Source organism: Pelodiscus sinensis, chromosome 3, assembly GCF_049634645.1.
Source record: "Pelodiscus sinensis isolate JC-2024 chromosome 3, ASM4963464v1, whole genome shotgun sequence".
NCBI classification, from domain to species: Eukaryota; Metazoa; Chordata; order Testudines; family Trionychidae; genus Pelodiscus; species Pelodiscus sinensis.
This window is the reverse complement of record NC_134713.1, coordinates 149,171,024-149,190,475: the sequence shown is the minus strand read 5'-3', so window position 1 is coordinate 149,190,475 and position 19,452 is coordinate 149,171,024. Positions and strand designations below refer to the sequence as shown.

Below are 19,452 nucleotides of genomic sequence, written 5' to 3'. Positions count from 1 at the left end.
TGACGAGGTGAGCAACAAATATCTATTATTAAATACTCTGTCACTGAGAGCAGGAGAAATGTTTTAATATCAATGTTCAACAAAACTTAATGCCATTCCAACTCCTACACAATTTAAATGAAAAGACATAGAGGGAGAGAAGAAACCCTATTCCAACAAAAAGGAACAGCTGCAGCGTGTGTTATAACTAGAGTTAGCAACGTGAGATTTTTTTTCCCTATGCACTTGTACGTACGTTTCTAGTGTGGCTTCCCAAAAACTTTTTATAAAGTACTCAGTGGTCAATTTGGCTTATATTGCACAGGGCCTCTGGGCAAGAAGTGTTTGCTTCTTCTGATTTCTGCTGGTTTTGCTGTTGCCATTGCAGACAAGGCAAAGGAGGATTTGTAGCCCTAGTTCTGAAAATGGGTCAATAAAAGGATGAACTTCAAAGCTCAGCTGCAAACTTTGAAGTTCCCTCATCTTCAAAAGCCATTTCTTGTAGTATGTTGTGGACCAAAGTACAGGCTAAGTGAAATATATACTGCAAAGTATCATGAACTTTGAGACAAAAACTGCAGATATGTACGAATGCTATCGGTGACCCCTTTTGTTTTAATTCTCTGTGTATTAATCTCAGCAAATTTTCATTTGCAAAAAGATATAAATATTCTGAAAGTGTTTGGCATCATCCAATCAGATAACAACATGTGTAAGACCTGTGAAATAAGAACAGTCTTTGGGTTCTGTGATTACACAGTATCTAACACAATAGGATTTCTGATCCATGACTGGCGTTAGATCACCAGGTACTTCACCAAGGGTCCATCCCTATTTTACAGTAGGAGAAATTGATGCAAAGAAAGGGTGATGTGACTTTCTCAAGGTCTGAGCAGACCAGTGGCCAAGCCAAGAATAGAACCCAAGTCTCCTACATCACACACCAGCACATTAGCCACTAGCCCACGTTATAGCATATAAATAGCATATTGGCAATCAGTCACACACTGCATATAGCAAATTGCTAAAAGCAAATATTTTAAGCAAGAACCCTGACAAATAATCTTTGAGCAACCATTATGCACACACAAATAATAAACTAATCTGAAGAGACTGAATGCTCCTTGTGGATAATTCACAAAAAGGAAGAGGTGTTTAAAATAATACATTGTTCTCTGGAAACAGTTTTCCCAGCCGAGGACTCACCTTTACTGGATTGTAAAGTTAATTTCTAATCATTTAGGGCAGTGTGAGAGCCTGGTCTAGTAGTTAGAGTTATTGGCTTAGAATTAGGAGACTTGGTTCAAGTCTTTGTTCTAACACAGACTGTCTGTGGGAACTTTAGCAAGTCACTTAGGGTATGTCTACACTTGCACCCTCTTTCGATAGGGGGATGCAAATGTAGATATTCAAAATTGCAAATGAAGCCAGGATTTAAATATCCCATGCTATATTTGCAGTCCGGTGCTATTTCGAAATACCTTCTTTCGAAATAAAAAACGCTGTTTAGACATGGTTATTTCAAAAGAAAACCCTTCTTTCAAAATAACCCTTATTCCTCATAACATCAGGTTTAACAGTTATTTCAAAAGAAGGGTTTTCTTTCGAAATAACCGCGTCTAAACAGCACTTTTCAAATTTCAAATGTCTACATTTGCATCCCTCTATCAAAAGAGGATGCAAGTGTAGACATACCCTCAGGATGAGATCCATGAATGGACTGAGGATCTCCAATGCTGAGCCTTGCACTGCCTAACTTTTAAACACCCAGAAGAATCACAGGAACAACACTGATCCACAAAGCCGACGCAGATGTCTAAGCCCCTGGGGATATTCAGATTACCCATATAGAGGAGTTGTGAGGTATGTGTGTGTGGGGGGGGGGGGGGAATGAAAAGAGTGAATGTTAAGAGATCACATTCCCCTAGGCTTGTCTCCTCTAATCTGTGTCCTCAGCACTTGGATCAGTGGTCATGATGCTCAAGTCCTAAATGATTAGCAGAGTCAGACTGGCTAACTGCAGTATGTCTCTACCATAGATATCTATGTATTATTATTTCCATTCTAGTAGCATCTAGAGTTTGCCACTCAATGAACAGGGATCTGTTGTCCTAGGCATAGTACTAAAATATAACAAGGTATTTATACAGCTCATTGCAGAGGGTTCCCTTGAGTGAGAAATTTAAAAATTGAGTTTCTTTCTCTTCTGTGTGGACAACTAAGACTCCTTTCACAGAATAAAGGATTATTCCTTGCATCCTTGACCAAAACTCTGTCGCCTCAAAGCTCCTCATAGTTCAGTGTGTAGTGTGCTATAATATGGTGGGACTCATCACCACGCCTCCTGCTGGACACTCTGGGAATTAGCTTCTGATCTGCTCTGGAGCACTCCCTTTTGGCTGCTGTCATGCTTGCTGTTACCTGTTATTCTCAGTCTCTGTGTTAGGACCCACGTCCTTCCCAGATCTTGGCATCCTCCCTCTGGGTATTGCCCGGCTGCAGTGCCCCCACACTCTGGGGTCCTCCCCCTCTTGGAACCCCCAACCTCCTGTGTCCACATTGCTTCAGTGACCCTTTCTTCAGGGGCAAACTGCAGTCTGAACGGCTGCAGTCATTGGCAAGCGGGTGGATCTGTTGGCTTTCCTTGCTGCCTCTCTGCAGCCCTGGTACCCTGAGGCCTTGTTTCAGGCCCTGCTGCCTGGGAGCTTGCCTGACCAGAGCTTCCTCAGCTCTGCCTGACTTTCCCCAGCCCTGCTCTAAGTCAGGAAGCTTCCAGCTTTCCTGGCAGCTAGGTCCTTCCTGCCCCCCAGCAAGAGTGAGTGTAAGTCTCTGTCCACCCCTCCGGGAGCCTTTATTTTGACTGCCTTCAGCTGGGCCCTAATTGGCTAATTCCTGCCACAGCTGCTGGCTCCACTGCTCCAGCTCTCTCCCAGGACTGGGTTTTAACCCTTATAGGGTAGGGTTGCCAGGTTCTCTACCGGACAGTCTGGTATTTGCACCGTCTGTCCGGTAGAAAAATTCAGAAACTACCGGACATGTGCAATGTCTGGTATTTTGTGAATTCCCGGCTGGGCACCGGATGGAAGCCTGGAGGGGACAGGGGAGTGACTGGGTGGTGGAGCACGATGGGCTTTGGGAACCCTGTGGTCACACGCAAAAGCTGGGTGGGGCGGGGCGGGGCAGGAAGGGGTGGGGGCCAGGACTCCCAGCAACCCACCCCTTCCCTCCCGCCCGGCTTTTGCATGGGACCAGAGGCTCCCAGCGCCAATCGCGGCCCCGCCTCCCAGCTGGGAGCCTCTGGCCCCCACCCAGCTTCTTCTGGCAAGTAAAGGGATCGCCTGCCGGGGGCACGGCCGGAAGAACTTTGGCTGAGGCTAGTGGCTGTGCCCCCCCTCCTCACCAGGTCTGCTTCCCCCCCTTCCTCCCCTCCAGCCCCACAGACCCCGATCCCCCCCAGCTCTGTTTCCCACCCCCCCTTCCTCCCCTCCAGCCCCACGGCCCCTGATCTCCCCCCCCCCCAGCTCTGCTTCCTGCCCCCTCTTCCTGCTGGCCAGCCCCATGGCCCCCGATCCCTCTCCCAGCTCTGCTTCCCACCCCCCCTTCCTCTCCTCCAGCCTCATGGTCCCCGATCCCCCCCCAGCTCTGCTTCCCGCCCCCCCATCCTCCCCTCCTGCCTCCTTCTTCCTGCCAGCCAGCCCTGCAGCCCCCGGACACCATCCCCCGCCAGCTCTGCTTCCTGCCCCCCTTCCTCCAGGCCCCCCATCCTTCCCTCCAGCCCCACAATCCCTGATCCCCCCCAGCTCTGCTTCCTGCCCCCTCTTCCTGTCGACTAGCCCCATGGCCCCTGGACACCCCCCACGTCTGCCAGCTCTGCCTCCCACCCCCCCTTCTCCCATCTAGCCCCGCAGCCCCTGGACCCTTTCCTCTCCCCGCCAGCTCTGCTTCCTGCCCCCTCCCGGCCAGCCGCACCCCCCTCCTGGCCGGTCCTCCCCTCCCGCCCCCCGAACAAGTGTGTCCAGTTTTTTAGCAGGGTTTACCTGGCACCCTATTATAGGGCCAGTGTGGGGCCGAAACTCCGTCACATGTGCCCTCCTTCCTATGATTATTTGTGTATTTGTGTATGGTGTTTTGGCTTCTTTTTAACTGAAAGAAAGAGATCACATGTAAATTAACAGTATTTATTATTGTTCTAGGCATTCTTTCTTCAGAAATACTGGGCAGGTTATAAGAATAAATATTTCTTCTTCGAGCAGTATCCTGTGGGTGCTCTATTGTAGGCATTGGACTTGTCCTGGTGCCACAGATCGGAGATCTTTTCCAGCTGTGGTCTTCCGGACCGTGCATGAGCGAAGTGCAGCTTGTGGCTTTTTGCGCCGTTTGAGTGTGCGCGGTCCGGCCCCTGCTAGTTCCTCCTGACCGTCCTCAGCCGCGGACGGATCGATCGCTCTCTACAGACCCTGTTAGAGAGACAAACAACAGTTAAATCTTTATATTATTAATCATAGTTATAGTTATAGTTACAGTTACTATAGTTATTAGTTTAGTTTCAGTCGTTCAAAAAAATTGTTACTTCTTTCTATTTCTGTAAATAGTTATAATGCCTGGGTTTAAAAAATGCGGCAAATGCCGCGAGGCAATGCCAGCCTCCGATGGTCATTCCCTATATATCCGATGTCTTGGGCAAGGCCACATACCTTCTAAATGTTCCCACTGCTCAAAGCTTTCAGCTAGGGCTAGGAGAGATAGAGACATGCATTTGAAGATCTTGCTCTTTGACAAAGCCCTTCAGCCCCAGACTCAACAGTCTAAGAGCCATGTGGAACAGGCCAAAAAGACAAAGAACAAATCTTTGCCGTCACGCTCTCTCCCTCCCTCATGGGTGAACGCTGGGGACAAGCCAGGTACCTCTGGGACAATGGCCACACGGAGCGCTGGAAATCCAAAACTTAGCCAGAACAAGTCACCCCCAAGCTCCTCTATATCGGGCTTGATGGCCTCAGCCGTTCCTTTGGTTCCCAAATCATCCACAGGAACCGCTACAGCTCCAAGAACTTCTCCCATTACGGGATGTTCCCCGGAACGGAGTCGGCCTCCAGCACGAGTCCTGGCACCAACGCACTCTCTGGTGTGGGTCTTGGCACCAACCCATTCCCCGGCATGGGTTTCGGCACCGAGTCACCCTTTGACGCAACGGGATGCACCGGCGCGGGCTCATACTCAGGTGCATTCACCATCAGCCCACAGCCTCTCTTCTCTCCGGGTGCATACACCACCGAGATGCCCTTCGCCTTTGAGACACTTTTCACTGTCTCGGCGGTCCCAGGCACGAAGAGCATCGGCACGGACGCGTTCAGAGACACCTGAACACCCTTCTTCTCGCACAAGTCTTCTTGTTCTGAGTCATCCATCCACACCAAGAAGTCCTTCTCCATGATCAGACTCCTTGGCACTGGGACGTCAATCAGCGACACATCCATCGGCACCGAGATACCTCTCTCTGTTGAGGCATTCTCCAGCACTGAGCTATCACTCTGCTCCGGATCGTTCGCCGGCACATAGAAGCTCCTCATCCTTGAGACATTCAACGGCACCAAGATGCCCCTTGACTTCCAAGCACAGACCAGCTCCACGGCACTTATCAGAACCGAGACATTCTCTGGGACTACTTCCTTCGGCACCGGATGCCTCTACGGCACTGACTTCTTCAGTGCCAGTACAGGTCTTCCCACACAGTGCAATCTTCACTCCGGCTTCTTCTCCACCAGAACAATTTTAAGGAAATTAGTTAGGGAAGTTGATTGGACTAAAGAAATTATGGATCTTGAGGTGGAGGAGGCCTGGGATTATTTTAAGTTAAAGTTGCAGAAGCTGTCAGAAGCCTATATCCCAAGAAAAGGGAAAAAATTTATAGGCAGGTGTGTTAGACCAAGCTGGATGAGCAAGCATCTCAGGGTATGTCTACACTACCACCCTAGTTCGAACTAGGGTGGTAATGTAGTCAACCGGAGTTGCAAATGAAGCCCGGGATTTGAATTTCCCGGGCTTCATTGGCATGTTGCCGGGCGCCACCATTTTTAAATGTCCGCTAGTTCGGACTCCGTGCCCCGCGGCTACATGCGGCACGAACTAGGTAGTTCGGACTAGGCTTCCTATTCCGAACTACCGTTACTCCTCGTTCCTTTAGTAAGGCATTTGATATAGTACCACATGGGGAATTATTGGTTAAATTGGAAAAGATAGGGATTAATATGAAAGTTGAGAGGTGGATAAGCAACTGGTTAAAGGGGAGACTACAGCGGGTCATACTGAAAGGTGAACTGTCAGGTTGGAGGAAGGTTACTAGAGGAGTTCCTCAGGGATCAGTTTTGGGGACAATTTTATTTAATCTTTTTATTGCTGACCTTGGCACCAAAAGTGGAAGTGTCCTGATAAAATTTGCGGATGACACAAAGTTGGGAGGTATTGCCAATTCAGAAAAGGATCGGGATATCATACAGGAAGATCTGGATGACCTTGTAAATTGGAGTGATAGCAATAGGATGAAATTTAATAGTGAGAAGTGCAAGGTTATGCATTTAGGGATTAATAACAAGAATTTTAGTTATAAGCTGGGGACACATCAGTTGGAAGTAATGGAGGAGGAGAAGGACCTCGGAGTCCTGGTTGTTTATAGGATGACTATGAGCCGCCATTGTGACATGGCCGTGAAAAAGGCTAATACGGTCTTGGGATGTATTAGGCAAGGTATTTCAGGTAGGGATAAGGAGGTGTTAGTACCATTATAAAAGGCATTGGTGAGACCCCATTTGGAATACTGTATGCAGTTCTGGTTTCCCATGTTTAAGAAGGATGAATTCAAACTGGAACAGGTACAAAGAAGGGCCACTGGGATGATCCAAGGAATGGAAAACCTGTTTTATGAAAGGAGACTCAAGGAGCTTGGCTTGTTTACCTTAACCAAAAGAAGGCTGAGAGGGGACATGATTGCACTCTTTAAATATATTAGAGGGATAAATACCAGGGAGGGAGAGGAATTATTAAAGCTTAATACCAATGTGGACACAAGAACAAATGGATATAAGCTGGCTAGTAGGAAGTTTAGACTTGAGATTAGATGAAGGTTTCTAACCATTAGAGGAGTGAGGTTCTGGAACGGCCTTCAAAGGGAAGTAGTGAGGGCAAAAGATCTAGCTGGCTTCAAGATTAAACTAGATGGGTTTATGAAGGGGATGGTTTGATGAGAGAATATGATCGTGGTAACTAATTGACCATTCATTATCAGTGGTAAATAGGTCAATGGAGGGATGATAGGAGTTACTATAGAGAACTTTCTGGGTGTCTGGCTGGTGAGTCTTGCCCACATGTTCAGGGTTTAGCGTGTGACCTTCACATTTTATCCATGAAGGTTATTTTCTTGCTGGCTATTACATCTGCGAGAAGGGTCAGCGAATTGGCTGTTTTATCATCTTCACCTCCCTACACGGTATTCACCCATCAAGGGGTGATATTGAGGCCACATCCGGGGTTTCTCCCCAAGGTGAACTCACGTTTTCATATCAATGAGTCTATAGTCTTGTCGGTTTTCCACCCCGAACTTCACCTTTCTCCAGAGCATGTACGCTTACACACTCTGGATATGAGGAGGGCGCTGGCCTTTTATAGTGAAAGAACTAAACCATTCCGAAAGACAGACTCTTTACTAGTATCAGTCGCGGAACATTCTAAAGGCTGGCCATTATCCGGATAGCGCATCTCCTCCGTTATTGTGCAATGTATAAGAGACTGCTACAATCTGCGAATCAAACCACTGCCATCGACATTGAGAGCCCATTCAACTCGGACAGTTGCCACATCCACTGCTTTCCTCAGGGAAGTCCCACTAAGAGATATTTATAGAGCGGCCACATGGTCTTTGGACTTAACCTTTGCCACTCACTACACCATTCCAAATCTTCTAATACCAGACTCAGCAGTGGCGGCAGCAGTGTTATCTTCGGTTACGGCATGTTAGCTCCGAACCCTCCTCCATTTGTAAGCTACTGCTGTATCTACAGTGGAGCACCCACGGGACACTGCTCGAAGAAGAAGAAGAAGAAGTTACTCACCTTGTGAAGTAACGATGGTTCTTCGAGATGCGTGTCCCATGGGTGCTCCACGACCCACCTTCCTCCACTCTTCGGAGTTCTTTACTTTTTATCTTTCAGATAAAGAGGCAGGAGGAACTGGTGGGGGCCGGACCGCATGCACTAAAACAGTGCGAAAAACCATGAGCCGCACTTCGCTCATGCGCAGTCTGGCAGACCATGGCTGGAAAAGATCTCTGATCTGCAGCGCCGGGACAAACTCGACACCTATAGTGGAGCACCCACAGGACACGCATCTCAAAGAACCATTGTTACTTCACAAGGTGAGTAACTTCTTCATATATAAGAAAGCTGAATGGGGTATATCACAAAGCGACAACTTGTGGTTTGTAATAACTAAGGGTATGTCTACACTAGCTTGTTAATTCAAGCTAGGTAGGCAAATGAGGCGACCGGAGTTGCAAATGAAGCCTGGGATTTAAATATCCCAGGCTTTATTTGCATGTTCCCATCTGGTCACCATTTTGAAATTTCACTAGCCTGAACTCACTGCCGCGCAGCTACATGCGGCAGTGAAACGTTAATTCAAACTAAGTTCGTGGAATGAGGAGTAACAGTTAATTTGAACTAAGGACTTAGTTAGGAATTAACAAGCTAGTGTAGACATACCCTTCAACCTTAAAACAGGGCATTTCTTAGGGTATAATGATCAGCTGGAATTAATGGCATGAGGCTTGGGACATTAGTGTTTAAAACTCACACTGCTGCAATAGATTCAAATAGAATCCATTTTTGAGGAATCAGCATGAGATGTCCTTTAAAACAGTAAGGCTGTCTTTGCTTACTTGTTTCCATGGTGTAGGAGTGCCGTCTGGTGATTTACTCTCATAAATAGTAGGTTATGTGGGAGTTAACCTGTGCTTTGCATGAAGATTAAATAGCAATCTAGATCATTCTGAAGTAATTGGAATGCAAAATATGATTTTGTGTTTTTTGAAGTGTCTCAATTCAGCTAGAATGTGTGTTTTCTGGTAGCAGTTTAAACATTAGTCTGAGTGACAGTCAGTAGGTAGGGAAGAGTCTATTGAAGAACAATCAAAGCTGAAGTTAGTGAATTCTAGGTTAATTTCATAGACAAAGGAACTTTTTCAAGTGACACATTACATTGAAAGGATCTGTAATTTACGTCTGACTAGACAATGCTGAGTATATATCCCTGAAGGTCTAATTCTAAAAGATTCTGAATGCCACTTATTTAGGTACTGTGCACCCTCAACTCTGCTGGCTGCTGGAGGGGTCTTTATTCCTTACAGGAGGCACTCAGCGCTTTTAAAGATTGGGTCCTTAAATGGCAGTGGATTTTTTTAATTGTATCCCACTGCACTGTATGTGTTACTCAAGTGTTTACTGCACTGCCCCGTGGACTAAAATTTTGAGATCTGGCCATAGTCATGTCCAGGGCTCATCAAGCGGTGGCAAGCCCTGCTTGCCAGCCATGCGGAAGCGCACGCTGCGCATGCGCAGACTGCGCTGTGCATGCACTGACTGTGCTGCGCGACCCCCCCCCCAGCCTAAAATCTACTCGCCATGGGCGAGTAGATTGGCTAATTTGTCGAGCCCTGGTCATGTCAAAATTATTAACTAATTAGAGTAAATTCAGAAAAGAACAACAAACATTATTAGAGGAGGGACTGACTTATAACACAGAGTTTTTAAAATGCCAGATATAACAGAGTCTGGCTAAACAAAATTGACGGGGAATAGCAAATTGTCTAGATTAGCTTGAAAAGTGTAAACGCCGAGGAGGGAGGGGTATTATTTAAAAGGGTATAAAGAGGTATAAATAATAATATGCTGATGCTCTGCTAGAAACTTGTTGCCACAGATAAGATTGGAGAATAGTTTCTCTTCCTCTCAACCCCATACAAGGGAAGTGATGGCAGCCCAGTTACTTTGAGTCGTAAATGTATTTTCCCCATCTACTCTCCATAGAAGAGTTGTGCATTGGCAGGGCCTTGATTATCTACCAAATCATCTCTGCTTCCAGTTTCTATTTGTCTTTAAAACAAACATTTGTTTTACTTCACATCTTCTTTTGGACCTGGGTACACAAAGCAATGAGATGACTATAACTCACGGTCCTTTCCATGAGAGGTGTTCTCAAGCCCTGTTGGACTAGTAGGCAACAAGATATTTGACAAGTATAGTTGTTGCTTCTTTGAGCTGCAAGGCTGGTCTGTTCCTTCCATACATACACTCTCCAGAGTCAGCATTCATCTCTCTGTTCCTGATGGCAACTGAATGTATAGTGAAACAGCACCTGGGGACCCCTGTTCCTGCACTCACCACAGAGCGGCCCAGCAGCCTGCGTCACTCCACTCTGCCCCACCATCCTCTCCCAGCCCACTCTACTTGGCTTTTCCATGGCAGCAGGAAGCAGCGGGGCACAGCCCCAGGGTGCTCTGGTTCCTGCTGCTGCAGAGAATTTGGGCCTGGAGAGGGTGGCAGGGTGGAGTGGATCAGGCTGCCGAGCTGAGTGCAGGACAGGGAGTCTACCCCTATGTCCGCCCTGCACCAGGCTTCCCATAATCCCTTGGCTCATATTGCTCAGGGAAGGGGAAGAGGCAGAGCAAGAGCACAGTGGGGGCAAGCACAAATGGGGCTTGTAGAATGGGGTGAAGCAGAGGCAGGGCCTGCGGTGAAGGGTGCCATAGGCCCCATGCCTGGTGCACTGTGCAGGGGTTGCCACAGGCCCCAGCTATGTTATGAAGACAGTGCTTCAGTCCTTGAAGTGACGTGGGTCCGGGAGCAGAAGTGATTGCAGGCAAGGCACCACTGAGAATGAGAATACTGATCTGCAGGGCTAATCTCCAAAACAACAAGAGCAGGTGCCAGAGTAGTGCGTGGAGCCCCACCACAGGAAGGAGCAAGCACCTGCAGCGGCAGTTGCCTCCTCTCGATATCTGAAGAAGAGGCAGGACAGAGCTGGATCCTAGTCCAGTTAGGGGAGGAGATTGTTTGAGAGGTTGTTGGGGGCTGTGACGGGGGCATATCAGCCCAGAACTGTGAAGGCTGAGCCTAATCAGGCCCACCTGGCTGAAGAAGCCCTGCCCCCAGGTTGCTGTTGGGCATGTTCAGACTGCAGCCCAGGTATAAAAGCCTTGAGAGACACTCAGTCTCAGCTGACTGCCAGAGGGAAGGACCTCAGAGCAGAGCGCCTGACTAGTACTAGCTAGCTGATCAGAGGGAAGACAGCAGCAGCTTGAGCACTAGTTGGGACATCTCCCCTGCAGCCTAGGAGGGAGAATCAGCCCCCAGGGAAGTAGTGGACCCAGCAAGCACGTGGACGCTTTCTCGCTGGATCAGGTAGGAAGTGGCCCAGGGAGGGACAGGTGCTGTTTCTCCTACCCTGTAATCCTTGGTGCATTTTGGACAGATTCCCTGCTGAGGGCATGGTGAGTCCTCCTGCCACTCACAGGGCTCTGGGCCGGGACCTGGAGGAGTAAGGTGGGCCCAGGTCCCCCAACCAGGGGATAGCCCCTTCCCGTGACTCGCCGCCACCTGTCAGCAGACCATGCCTTAAAGGGCCAGCTACTGTCTTGGTTTATTGATTCTGGGAAGAGGGCTAACGGACCTCGCTTTAAAGGGCCAGTGAGCCTTCCTGTATGACCAGTTCAGGTTGAGCAGCCCATCAGGCCCTAGAATCGGGGCCAGGCTACAGCCTTGGGTAGAGTACCTGGGATGGGTAGTAGACCTGGGAGGGGGAAAAGAGAAGCTGCCCCGCAACAAAGGAGATGAAAGGTTGAACAGAGAAGAAAGCTGGGAGGAAGTACAAGTGAAGGAAGGACAAACACTGGAGCCACAGGAAGTTTTATATTTTGAAGTGTTACAATAAGACATCCATGAATTGTGCCTGATTTGTATAGAATATGTATTTCTCGATGGAAAGCAGAGGCACAAAGGGAGGTACTCTCACTGGTGGAGAGCAGTCCCTTCACTGATCTCCACCCTGACACCACTTTCATGTCAGGCTTACCCAAATACTTAAGAGGAGCAATTTTGTTTGCCTTTGAAATTAATAAAAGCGGCGAGGAGTCCTGTGGCACCTAACTGAAGTGTAGGAGCATAAGCTTTCATGGGCAAAGACCCACTTTGTCAGATGCAGGTAGTGGAAATTTCCAGAGGCAGGTATAAATATGCAGGCCACAATCAGGCTGGAGATGACCAGGTGGATCCAATCAGGGAGGATGAGGCCCACTTCTAGTAGCTGATCTGGAGGTGTGAATTCCAAGAGAGGAGAAGCTGCTTTTGTAGTTAGCGAGCCATTCACAGTCTTTGTTTAATCCTGAGTTGATTGTGTCAAACTTGAAGATAAAGTGTAGCTCAGCAAAAACAAAATACAGGACTATGTAGCACTTTAAAGACTAACAAGATGGTTTATTAGATGATGAGCTTTCGTGGGCCAGCCCCACTTCCTCAGATCAAATAGTGGAAGAAAATAGTCACAGCCATATATTCTTCCACTATTTGATCTGAGGAAGTGGGTCTGGCCCACGAAAGCTCATCACCTAATACACCATCTTGTTAGTCTTTAAAGTGCTACATTGTCCTGTATTTTGTTTTAGCTACACCAGACTAACACGGCTACATTTCTATCACTGTAGCTCAGCAGTTTCTCTTTAAAGTCTGGTCCTGGAGTTTTTTTGCTGCAGGATGGCTACCTTTAGATCTGCAATTGTGTATCCAGGGAGATTGAAGTGTTCCCCTACAGGTTTTTGTATGTTGCCATTCCTAATATCAGATTTGTGTCCATTGATTCTTTTAAGTAGGGACTGTCCAGTTTGGCCGATATATATAGCAGTGGGGCATTGTTGGCACATGATGGCATATATTATGTTAGTAGATGTGCAGGAAAATGAACCAGTGACAGTATGGCTGTTCTGGTTAGGTCCTGTGAAGGTGTTGCTGGTGTATAGATGTGGGCAGAGTTGGCACCGAGGTTTGTTGCATGGATTGGTTCCTGAGTTAGGGTATGTCTACACTACCCCACTAGTTCGAACTAGCGGGGTAACGTAGGCATACCGCACTTGCAAATGAAGCCCGGGATTTGAATTTCCCAGGCTTCATTTGCATAAGCGGGGAGCCGCCATTTTTAAAACCCCACTGGTTCGAACCCCGTGCAGCGGGCCTACACGGGGCTCGAACTAGGTAGCTCGGACTAGGCTTCCTACCGAACTAGGAGGATAGTGTAGACATACCCTGAGAGTTATTATGGTGCGGTGTGTAGTTGCTTCCACCCCACCATCAACCTCGGCATGGACCAGTCTACACGGGAGGTCCATTTCCTGGATACCACGGTGCAAATAAGTGACTATCACATCAATTCCACCCTATACCGAAAGCCTACTAGAAGTGGGCCTCATCCTACCTGATTGGATCCACCTCGTCATCTCCAGCCTGATTCTGGCCTGCATATTTATACCTGCCTCTGGAAATTTCCACTACGTGCATCTGATGAAGTGGGTCTTTGCCCACGAAAGCTTATGCTCCAACACTTCAGTTAGTCTATAAGGTGCCACAGGACTCCTCGCCGCTTTTGCAGATTCAGACTAACATGGCTACCCCTCTGATATTTGAAATTTATGTTCTTGTTGTGCCTAACCAGCCCTGGATGTTCATAGCTGTTTCCTTGGGCTTTATGACCGCATTTGATGGAGTGCAGGAGATGGCAGACAGTCCTTTATGGAGAGACATAGTCCCCATTTTCTGTAGTAAAGGGCATCCTAATTGGAAACTACTACATTAAAAACTGCTTACCTTTCCCAGTCCAAAGTACATTAACACTTGGAAGTATATTAATGACGACCTGCAGAAGATCAGTCTCAAAATCTGGTCCATGCTCAGATTGAAGGAACCACAACTTCCATGGGAAATTTTCTTTTAAAACCATACAGTTTCATGGTAGGAGCCAAAAAGAGGGATTCTAGGAATCCTGCCATGTGGCAAATGTCATTCTTAGCCCTAAACTAGCTGCTACCATATATTTATAAATAAAGCAATCCATTTTGTGAAATGAATGGGAAATAGCCACTATAGGAGGGTGTCCCTGTTGGCTCCTCTGCAAAACAGCTCATTCCATGTAACTTCTTTCCTGGAAACTTGTAACAGAAACCAAAAGATACATAGCTCTAGAAGACAGTGTAGGAACATCTGACATTTATGGAATGCCTTTAGTTTCAGCTCATCCTGAAGTACTCTCTCAACCAACTGTATCCGGTCACCACTCCAGATATTGGGGATGGGGGAGGGAAATGCAGCAGCTGTTAAACAGCACTTAGCAGTCTTACTAAACATTTCAAGTTGGGAAGTTAAGAGTACTATAGGCAGCTAAATGCCTCATCAAGTTGATAGTGCAGGGGGCCATGTAATGAGGCAGACTGTAGTTACTAAATATGGAAGTTAAGTAGACCATTCGAAGTCCTGCAGAAAGCGCTATGGAATGTTTAATAGTCATAAGAGGTCCAAGACCATAGTTGTTGTACCTCATATCCAAACGATGGTCCAGCTAGAAGCACAGTGCTAATGCTATGCTGGCTCACAGCTTCAGTATTGAATCTCTCAATACTGTCTTCTAAGTGTTCTCTGGTTTTCCCCTATCCAAGTACTAACCATTACATTGCTTAGGCCATGTCTATACTATGAGATAAGGTAGAGTCTAATGTGGTCAATTTCTGGGTACCTGGTTTTGCAAAGACAAAGGTGGATCACAAGGGCCATTTTACTGACATCAGCATGGGATGGTTGGGAAAGGTGCATGGCACGCACATCTTTAGGAATTCCTGCCTCTTCCAACAGGTGCTGAATGGAATGTTTTTCCCCCAACAAAAATATCAGAATTGGAGAGATGGAAAAGCCTATTGTAATCCTTGGCAACTCAGCCTACCCCTTGCTACCCTGGCTCATGACGCTGAATGTGGGCAGCCTAGACCCTGGAAAGCAGTTCAACTACAGGCTGAGCAAGTGCCGAATGATGATTGAATGTGCTTTGGATGTTTAACGGGGAGGTTTAGGAGTCTCCTGGCTTTGGTGGACCTCAGTGAATTTAACATTCCCTTTCTGACGGCAGGCTGTGTTGTGCTCCATAACTTTTGCAAGAGCAAGAGGAAAACTTCTGTCAGGGAGGGTTGCTGAGGTAGAGTGCTTAGCCAGGGAATTTGAGCAGCCGGACACCAGGACCATAAGGAGAGCATGCGCAGGGCAGTGCAAATCAGAGAGGCCTTGAAGATGAGTTTCATGAATGGTCAGTTTTGAGAGTCTTCCACATTGCTCTCAACAAGTTGCCCCTTCATTCCCCATGTTTGTCTTTAATCCCCCACCCCACTCCTGTAGTTCAAGCAATAGATTGCTGTTCAAAGAACATGAGTTTTTATTTGGGGAAAACAGCTGAGAAATGAAAAGTGGGAACCCGAAGAGGGAAAGGGAAACACGCGTGGAACAGTCTTTTGCCTCCCAAGGTCCTAGAGGGTAAGGCTGCCCTGAAGTCCCCCCCTACCCCACCTCTCTGTGTCCTGGGGCCCTGACAGACCCTGGTGACTGTGGGACCCGAAGCAATAGGGTTGGATGGAGGAAGAGGGGCTGGAGTTGTCATTGGGAGCAGACAGGGTTCTGGGAGGAGTTCCTCTCCAGAAAGGCAGCGAGGCGCCCTTTTGCAGTTGTCAGGGAGACATAGATGGTCTCCTGCTGCTTCACCTGCTGCTCCCTTGTGGTTCTCTTCTCCTGACATTCAGCGATCTGGTTCTGGCACTCTGCCCTTGTCTCCTCCACAAGGGAATTCATGCATTCCATCTGCTCCCTGAACACGTTCTCTCTTGTGTGTTTTCGCCTGTAGAGCTGAGCCAGGCGGGCAGATGCTGGAGGTGGGAGAGTAAGCAGCAAACTGGCTGCAGTCCCAGCTGCAATGAAAAGTTACAAGGGCAGGCATTACAGGAGATACATTGTGTTAAGCCCAAACCTAATCTGTTAGCATACACCAAATGTCTCTGTAAAGACAGTGGAGATGTGTTTCATGCAAGGCTGAAGTTTTGCTTTCAAGTGGGCACAGAGTTCTCAGGGGAGCATCTGGACTCACATGGTTTGGAGGCAGGCAGGCATGGTAAGGGGCAAGCCAGGGCAGGAGCCTGCAGGCAGGAGTGGGGGCATGGAAGAAGGCAACTCATCTCTGTGTTCAGCTCACGCTTGGTCTGGCGCATGCAGCTTTCTGGGACAGTGCTACTTTTCCAGCTTGCAAGAGGAGGGGTTGTGTGTCTGGCACATGTAGCTTCCCAGGGAGAGTGCTAATAGCTTCCCCTCCACCTTGATCCACGTTGCCATGCGAGATATCAGTCTTCACTGAATCACACAGAGTGATCTGGAGTGGATGCTGACTGAATGTGGCCAGAAACCTGGGCCTTATGCTGCAATGCTTTGTGGTTCAATGATGCCAGACCACTCACTGGTGGCTTGACATGGGAAGGTGTCCTATTGTGGAGGATGGAATAAGGCTGGCCTCCCAAAAAAACCTTCTGAGAAAGATCAAAAAGTTCCTCTCTGAGAGCTTCATGGAGATGTGCTGGCAAAACTCCCACTCCATCTGCAGACATGTTAAAAAGCTGTTCCACGCCCCCTGCACTGTGTAGGCACAGAGTACGCCAAACATCACACTCAATTGCCTTAACCCACTTGTAGCGAGAAAAAATTGTGAACTCATCAGAAGTGCCCTCCTGGGGTTGGTGCTTAACTCGGAGACATCCTGCAAGGAGGGGTCTGGTTTCAGTGTCATGAACAGATCTTGGCTCTCCTCAATGGCCAGCTGGCCATTCTTCTCCGCCTCACCTTCTGTCACCACGTGGTCCTACACGCTGCTGCCAGGAGGCTTGACTGGACTCCATGGTCACACTGCGGAAGCTGGTCGGGTTCCCTCCCCCACTCCAGAATTGCATTCAGGTGCTTGTAGAAGTGGCATCTGTGAGGTGCTGGACCATCTGTTAGCCTCCTTCACCTTGTGGTAGGACTGCCCCAGAGTACGTCTACACTACAGTGCTAGTTCGAACTAACTTAGTTCGAATTAGTTAATTCGAACTAAGCTAATTCGAACTAACGCGTCTAGAACTAAAAAATAGTTCGAATTAGCGTTTTGCTAATTCGAACTAGCAAGTCCACATTGAGTGGACTCTGAACAGGGCTTAAGGATGGCCGGAAGCAGTGCCGGCAGGGCATAAAAGGAGGACTTAGAGCATGGAGATGCTGTCTCAGGCTAGCCGAGGGCTGCGCTTAAAGGGTCCCGACCCCCACCCCGGACACACAGTTCTAAGGGGTGCCCCGCTTGCAAAGAAGTTCTGGCTTGGAGTGCCCGGAATACCCACACTGGGCACATCACAGCACTCGGCCATCAGCCCGACTGCACTTGCCGCAGGCTGCCATCTGGGGAGAGGGGGCAATTGGGGGGCTGCAGGAGAGCTTCCACCCCCAGAAGCCCGCAGAGCAAGCCCAGTCCTCCCCATCGGGGGCTCGTACCCCATTCCTCCCTCACCTCCTTCCACTTACCCTTCCCTAGCCCCCCTTCTTATTGATGTACAAAATAAAGATAACGTTTCTTCCAACATTGACTCTGTCTTTATTGAACAAAACTGGGGGAGACTGGGAAAAGGAGGTGGGAGAGGGGAAGAGAAAGGCTGGGAGAAGGGAGGGCAACTAACATGATCAGGGGTTGGGAACAGGTCCCAGATGAAGAGAGGCTACAGAGACTGGGACTGTTCAGCTTAGAAAAGAGGAAACGGAGGGGGGACAGGATAGAGGTCTCTAAAAGCAGGGGTTGGGTGGAGAGGGTGCATTCAGAAAAGTTCTTCCTGAGTTCCCATAAAGAAGGACTAGAGGACACCAAACGAAAGGAATGGGTAGCAGGCTTGAAACTAGTAAGAGACAGTTGTTCTTCACAAAGCAAATAGTTAACCGGTGGAACTCCTTGCTGCAGGAGGCTGTGAAGGCTAGAACTGGAACAGAGTTTAAAGGGAAGTGAGATCAAGTCATGGAGGTTGGGTCCATGGAGTGGTATTAGCCAGGGGGGAGGAGTGGTGTCCCTGGCCAAAGTTTGTGGAAGGCTGGAGAGGGATGGCACGAAACAAATGGCTTGGTCACTGTCTTCGGTCCATCCCCTCCAGGGTCCCTAGGGTTGGCCGCTGTCGGCAGACAGGCTACTGGGCTAGATGGACCTTTAGTCTGACCCAGTACGGCCATTGTAAGCTCAGGGTCGGGGGTCTCAGTGGACCCCCTTGATTTTCATGCACACCTGCTCCTGGGTGGCCAGGCTGGCAGCTATCCTGCCCTAGCCGGCCACTTTCCTGTGCCTAGTGCAGAGATCGTGGACGAGGTCCACGATGTCCGCACTAGCCCAGGAAGGTGCCCGCCTCTTGCGGTCCAGGGCAAGCTCCCGGGAGCCGCCAGCCTGGTCCCGGCAAGAGGGGGTGGGCTGGGAGGCATCGGGTGGGTGGCTCTGTGCCGTGCCAGGTGCAGGGTCTGCTAGCTGGGTGCTGGCAGGCTTGCACCTGGCACGGGCACCGTAGCCAGCCCGTGCCCCTTTAAGGGGTCCGGGGCCGGGAGGGGGGCATAGAGTTTCCCTGGTGTTGGCCAGAGTGGCCACCAGGGAAACCTGGGTAGGGCTAGCCTCCCACTAGTTCGAACTAAAGGGCTACACAGCCCTTAGTTCGAACTAGCTAGTTCGAACTAGGCGTTAGTCCTCGTAAAATGAGGTTTACCTAGTTCGAACTAAGCGCTCCGTTAGTTCGAATTAAGTTCGAACTAACGGAGTGCTAGTGTAGCGCCTAGGAAAGTTAGTTCGAACTAACAGACGTTAGTTCGAACTAACTTTGTAGTGTAGACATACCCCCAGACCCTTGATTTTGGCTCAGCACTGCTGGGTGTCCCTGGAATGGCCTTTAGCCACCAAGCAGCTTGAGATCTTCATGTAAATATCTGCATTCTGCTTGCTGGTTGAGAGCTCGGAGAAAATGAATTCCTCTCCCCACACCTCAATGAGGTCCAAGATCACCTGGATATTCCACATTGGTGCTCCTCTGCACCCCTGGGAACTGGACCTCATTGAGGTCCAAAGTTTTTGCAGTATTTTAATTGGTTGAAGTCATGTCCATGTGTGCCACAGTGTGCTGCTCACTCTGAGATGTGCTCACATCTTCACATTTTCCTGGAGTTTTTTCTGTTCACCTGGAGAGCAGTAGAGGCACAAGTTCTGACCAGAGAGGTCAGAGCGGTGAACTGTAGGATGCCTCCCAAAGGTCAAAACCCTTGACTTTTGCCAATGCTGGGTCTACACTACCATAAACTCAAACATGAAAGG

The 19,452-nt window shown here is 48.6% G+C and overlaps 1 long non-coding RNA gene across 1 annotated transcript in view; it reads right to left on the bottom strand.

The window, feature by feature from the left end:
* Nucleotides 1-4,200: 4,200 nt before the first annotated feature.
* The window catches only part of LOC142828019 (uncharacterized), a 95,750-nt gene continuing 80,498 nt past the window's right edge, over nt 4,201-19,452 (bottom strand). The window contains exon 3 of the long non-coding RNA XR_012902928.1: nt 4,201-4,436. This is a non-coding gene — a long non-coding RNA (uncharacterized LOC142828019). The remainder of the gene's footprint in view (nt 4,437-19,452) is intronic.